Source organism: Quercus robur, chromosome 8 (assembly GCF_932294415.1).
Source record: "Quercus robur chromosome 8, dhQueRobu3.1, whole genome shotgun sequence".
Classification (NCBI taxonomy): domain Eukaryota; kingdom Viridiplantae; phylum Streptophyta; class Magnoliopsida; order Fagales; family Fagaceae; genus Quercus; species Quercus robur.
In genome coordinates, this window is record NC_065541.1 from 63,144,100 (window position 1) to 63,150,138 (window position 6,039).

Below are 6,039 nucleotides of genomic sequence, written 5' to 3' on the forward strand. Positions count from 1 at the left end.
CATTTCACAGTTTCATTGTTACATTAGGCAATACTAACTTCACATTTGATTATACTTTTGTTACATTTGATGGTACCATTATTTCTTTCTCACATTTGATAGTTCTAATGTCACATTGGGCAGTACCAAATCACATATGATCATACTTTTGTTATATTCAATAGTTCTATTTAATTTTTCAAAAAAAAAAAAAATAGTTCTATTATTTTTTAGTCACATTAGGCAATACCAATTTCATATATACTTTTATTGATTTATAACAATCTTGGTAATAATTAAAATGTTAACAATGAATTTTCCCAAAATAGTTACAAACTTGAAAATTAAAAAAAATACCTGAAAATTAAGGATTTCAAAAAATAGTCCTAAAAATATATAAAATGACTAAAATACATTTTTAAACTTTCAAAATTTATAAAAAAAAAAATCACTGAAAATAAACAAAGTAGCGCTAAAAATACCTAGAGTGATTACAATACTAAATATTTTGAAAATGACCATAATAGTATCAAAACATAAACAATTTAGGCCTTAGTGTGTTTTCTTGAAGAACTTGAAATTGAAACTTTAAACAAATTTAAGCCTTAAAGCATGTTCTTGAAGAACTTGATATCCCAGATATGAAGGGAAAGAGTGTAAAATTTAGAAGCAAATAAATTATGCATTCTAATTAAAATAGCTAATGATTTTAGCTATAACTACATTTCAAAATAATTTTAGATTTCAAAGACTGCCAAAATGCAATGTTATCAATAGTTAACAATTACATTCGATTGTTTTCAGTAAACATGAGCACTCCTAGCCAACCTCACACGGGCAACATCACAAATCTAATTGTCAACTAGATTGCATGTGTGCATACAACACATACATTTGTAATCATGATTCATGAATGATACAAATTCAATCTCCCTTTCAATAAAAGAGAAAATTCACTAAATTGCAGCATTTTCCAAAAAATTCAGTCATCAATTTATACAAATCACTGTCATTTGAGTGACCGAAAATAATCATGTAGTGGAATATTTCTAGCATTTTCTATTATTTTGGAACATTGTTCATTTTCTTTTGAAAGCACTAGATTTGATGCCAACTTGTATCGCAAACGTTCCGACCAGTTCTCCTACAAAAAGTAGACACCGTTGATAAAGAAGCAGATAAAGCAAATTATGTGAAAACTGTAAAACAAGTGAATATATAATGAATTGCATGAATCTTACTAATAAGTTAAAAATGATCCAAGTGGTCTTTTCGGAGGGCTAACTTGGAGAGCATCTTGCTCTTCAATGTTCTTCACTCTCCCCATACTCCTATTGCAATATAGCATGAAATAAAAACAAGGTAAGCAATAACATACATTAAAAAGTAAATAAATTTCACAGTTGAAAGATCCTAGAAATGTTTATTATTTGTCGAACAATGAGGGGGGGGGGGGGGGGGGGGAAGTTAACAACAAAAAAAAATTCAAGTTCCGGACAGCAATAGGAACATTCAATCAAATTAAACAAAGGAGGAACATAAGGGCCAAAGAAGAAGAAAAAAATAAAGGAGGAAGTTAATTAATAAAGCAATTCAAATATCCCTTGAATTAGAGTAACACTTAAGAAAGTGTGTCTGCTTTTTAAATTAAAGAAAAGGCCAATATGGCCTGCAAAAGCTTTCTGAAAATCTCAGTTATGAGTAGAAATATGGGTGTCTTTTTGTCCACCTCTTTAATCAAGTCTCTCAAAGTCCAAGCCAGTAGCAGCCTGACCTTGGAACTCATATATTTACACGCTATGCAAATTTTCACTGCAACAACACACATGGGATGGAGGGACTATGTTATGATTAGAGGTAAAGCAAGCAAAGCAGGCACCATAATAGAAATCCAAAGAAGTATAGTATAGAACTACCTAGCTATAGCTTTAGCTTTAGCTTTTGACCTCCTCTCAGTCTATTGGTCTAAATTGGGAGAGAAAAAGTCCTAGGATCTGGTGAGTAAAGAAGAATAAGAAGTGCAATGGTTTAAGGCGTGAGGGAATCTGTTGGTGGGGTTGTTGGCTATTTTGCCTATTTGCTTGCCTTGGGAGGTTTCAGAAATTAATGCAATTCAATCCTTGCAGCTTATTATGAGAGACTCATTTCAGGATATGGAGGACAGTGATTCTAAGGCATTGAAGTTCATTCAGTAGAATGATACTGAGATGCAGGGGATAGATGAACTCAGTTCAGTGGCATGTGAAATGGTCAGATTGATTGAAACAGCAACAGTTCCAATTGTAAGGGTTGATTCAGCCGGTCTCATCAATGGATGGAATGTAAAAATCGTGCTATTTGCTTAGTAAATAGGATTGTGCTAATTTAAGTTAAAACCCTATAAAACAAGTACTTCCATAGGCTGGTGAAGAAAAGAAGAGTAAATAATATGGGCAATATTTATTTCATACTGACACATACCAATTGTAGCACATAACTGTCATGATTTCAGTGCAAGAAGTGTGTGCATACTGCATAGTTGTATGCAATAATCGGTTTGCACTAACATTTACCCAAATAACAGAATATCAAGACTCAAGCAGGCATATGGGCAATGCATTGAAGTGACTAGGAACAAGTTGCTGCAAAAGTCCCGGTGAATCGACTTAAGCCTGGTCTCAAGTTGATAATCACATCACTTCAAAGTGCTATATGGCAGTGAGGTTTTTTCTTTTATCAAGAGAAAAAAAAAAGGGAGAGAGGTAATGTGTGCCTTGAAATTGGACATGAGCAGGTCTATGACATGAGCAACTAAATTTACGTAGTGAGACAGTCATAAAAAAATATAAAACAAAAAAACAAAAAACAAAAAAAAACCTTGCCATTGAGTAAGCACTAGCATAAAAAGTAGTAGTCCGTTTCATTCTAGTTGGCCATCCAAAAATGCTATTGACTGATTCGACATGTCAATATAAAATAACATGATGTTTCTAAAAATGTCGTTATTTTGATCTACAATCTCTTTAAATTTTTTTTTTTTTTTTGATAAATCAGAAAATTTTATTAGCACAGACACCAGAAACAACCTGAGATGCAAATAGCAACCAAAAGTACAAAAAACCCAAATCTGTACTAGCCTAAATGCAACACAACAGCTCTCAAACTCTAAAACTCTAAAACTAGAAAACACTCAAAACAAAATTCAAAATTTGATTCCGAGATGCTGCAACAGCTACAGAATTACAACTTAGTTGGACACCACATAGAAAAGAAATGAAATAGAAACAAAGAAATAGCAACTCTATACCCGTGTCCTCCCCAGGACATAAAAGAAAAAATTTATTTCTTTATAAAAACCCTTCCCCCTTAAATACATAGATGCCTTTTTCCTCTGCTAACCAATAAAATAAAATAAAATAAATACAAATAAAATTTCAACACCACACTAACAAGAACCCACACCCCCTGATGAGCAGAACACAAAGCCACAAGTTTTGGAAAAATTGAATCCCTAAAAAGCATTTCAACAAGCACCTTCTGTGCCACTTATATGAAAGAACAAAATTGGAACCTCACCAGCATCGAAATTTGCCAACGTTACAGTGAAATGAAATTTAAGAGCGAAATTCCAAATTTTCTCAAAAATCAAAAAAGAAAAAGGGGCACAAAACAATGACAGAGAAATTAGGGTTTTGTTTGATTCTTACCTTAAACAAAATCAAAACGAGTTGATCCCTTAAAAAACCCTCAGCGGTGAGTAAATGAGGACGCTGATGGGATGAAGTGAAGTTGACGGACATGGGAGAAGAAGCAATTTGAGGTTTTTTAAGAGAAGGAAAAAGAGGGAGCACACGAGAGAGAGAGAGAGTGAGAGAGGATATGAAGTTAAAGAGAGAATCACCTGTTTTTCGATTTTTTTTTTGGCTTTTATATACTAACCTAGTCTCTCGGTAACAGGTTTCGCACTAAACTTAAATCAACGGTCACAATTAAAATAACACTAATTAACGGTATAGATTTGGGTGGGTACCGTACCCCCTAAAAAAAATAGGGGGTACAGTAGAATGACCCATATATGAATATATACATCAATACATGCTTTTTAAGATAAATATAGTTGTAGGGACACGGTTTTCAGCCCAGGCCCAAAATGTATGGGATACTGGCCCAGTGAACCCAGTACAATAAATTTGTAGAGAGTGGGTGGAAGAACTAGGCTTTAGTGAATGGGATAGCAGTTATAATGAGTCTCCAAGGCAATCAAACGGAAACGAACCAAGTTTGTACAAGAAAGTTTGTCCTCGGCACAATCCGAGGAGCTCTGTTCTAGTATATATTGGATGATAATGGTTACAGGAGTTCTTGAGATTTCTACAGTGCTTTCTTTCTTAATCCCCGGGCCCCTTCTCCATGGTGAGTCTCTCCTATTATATAGTCCCCTTTGAACGATCTTGGCCTTCCACTTGTTGATCATCCAAGCCTATACTTGAGTGCCTGTCCCATCAGACACCCTCTCTAGCGTTCTGTGAGTTGCGGTAACTAAGATAGCACTGTTCAAGGGTCTTGTCCACATAAATGCGGTGTTAGCAACTTTCCCTTAAATATTCCTGAGTTCCTATCCTTTAGAACTTCCTAGAAGGTCACTCTGACTATTTAGGACTTATATCTGACCGTGCTTTAGCTGGTTCGAGGATATATTCCTCCTCGGACTTGGACTACCGCGCTCTCGGCCAAAACCTCACGCCCCATTGTATGATTTTCAGCCCATGACCGCCCCTCAAAACTCCGGTTTTTTCCTCTCACCCGAGGAGAAAAGTGGGGTTTTGAATTTTTTTAAGAGTTAACTCTACTTGATCCTTTGATTTACACCCGTGGGAGTGCCGTTTCACGCGCCCTATATTTGTACTGTAAATTGCACATTTCAGAGCTAAAAATCTGAGGAGTCGGTTATAATCTTGGGTCCGTCTTGACATTTAGTGAGAAACAAACAGATATCATGGAACGTTACTTTCCCCAAAGTATGTGGTCCGAGGAGCCAGGCATGACTAAAGTTCTGTTTAAACACTTGACAAGTCGTCATGGAATGTTAACCTTCCCGCATCATCTGGTCCGAGGACTTATGCATGACTAAGGTTTCTGCTTAACACTTAGCAGGAGGTATGATAGACCCAACATACCCAAGGTTCTTCTTAGCAGGAGGTCTGAGAGACCCGACATAGCTAAGGCTTTTCTTAGTAGGAGGTTTGAGGGACCTGACATAGCTAAGGCGCTGTATAACGCTTAGCAGGAGGTCTGAGGGGATCCGACCAAGCTAAGGTTCTTCTTAGCAGGAGGTCTGAGGGACCCGACATAGCTAAGGCTCTGTTTAACTGCTTCTAAAGATGTCACTGTGTGATAATTTCCCCTTAGCATCTGGTCCGAGGACTACAGGCATGACTAGGGTTCTGTTTAACCACTTTCCCCGGGTGCCTTATAAGGCTCAACCCCGAGTGCAAAGATGTTACTGTGTGTTAATTTCCCCTTAGCATCTGGTCCGAGGACTACAGGCATGACTAAGGTTCTGTTTAACCACTTTCCCCGGGTGCCTTATAAGGCTCAGCCCCGAGTGCAAAGATGTCATTGTGTGTTAATTTCCCCTTAGCATCTGGTCCGAGGACTACAGGCATGACTAAGGTTCTGTTTAACCACTTTCCCCGGGTGCCTTATAAGGCTCAACCCCGAGTGCAAAGATGTCACTGTGTGTTAATTTCCCCTCAGCATCTGGTCCGAGGACTACAGACATGACTAAGGTTCTATTTAACCACTTTCCCTGGGTTCTTTATAAGGCTCAGCCCCGAGTGCAAAGATGTCACTGTGTGTTAATTTCCCCTTAGCATCTGGTCCGAGGACTACAGGCATGACTAAGGTTCTGTTTAACCACTTTCCCCGGGCGCCTTATAAGGCTCAGCCCCGAGTGCAAAGATGTCACTGTGTGTTAATTTCCCCTTAGCATCTGGTCCGAGGACTACAGGCATGACTAAGGTTTTGTTTAACCATTTTCCCCGGGTGCCTTATAAGGCTCAGCCCCGAGTGCAAAGATGT

At 37.4% G+C, this 6,039-nt stretch overlaps 1 long non-coding RNA gene across 1 annotated transcript; it reads right to left on the reverse strand.

The window, feature by feature from the left end:
* Positions 1 to 893: 893 nt before the first annotated feature.
* Positions 894 to 3,865, reverse strand: LOC126697576 (uncharacterized). Its single transcript, XR_007646223.1, has 3 exons — positions 3,666 to 3,865; positions 1,221 to 1,310; positions 894 to 1,123 (listed from the first exon to the last, which is right to left on the reverse strand). It is a non-coding gene; the product is annotated as an uncharacterized LOC126697576 (long non-coding RNA).
* Between the last annotated feature and the right edge of the window lie 2,174 nt (positions 3,866 to 6,039).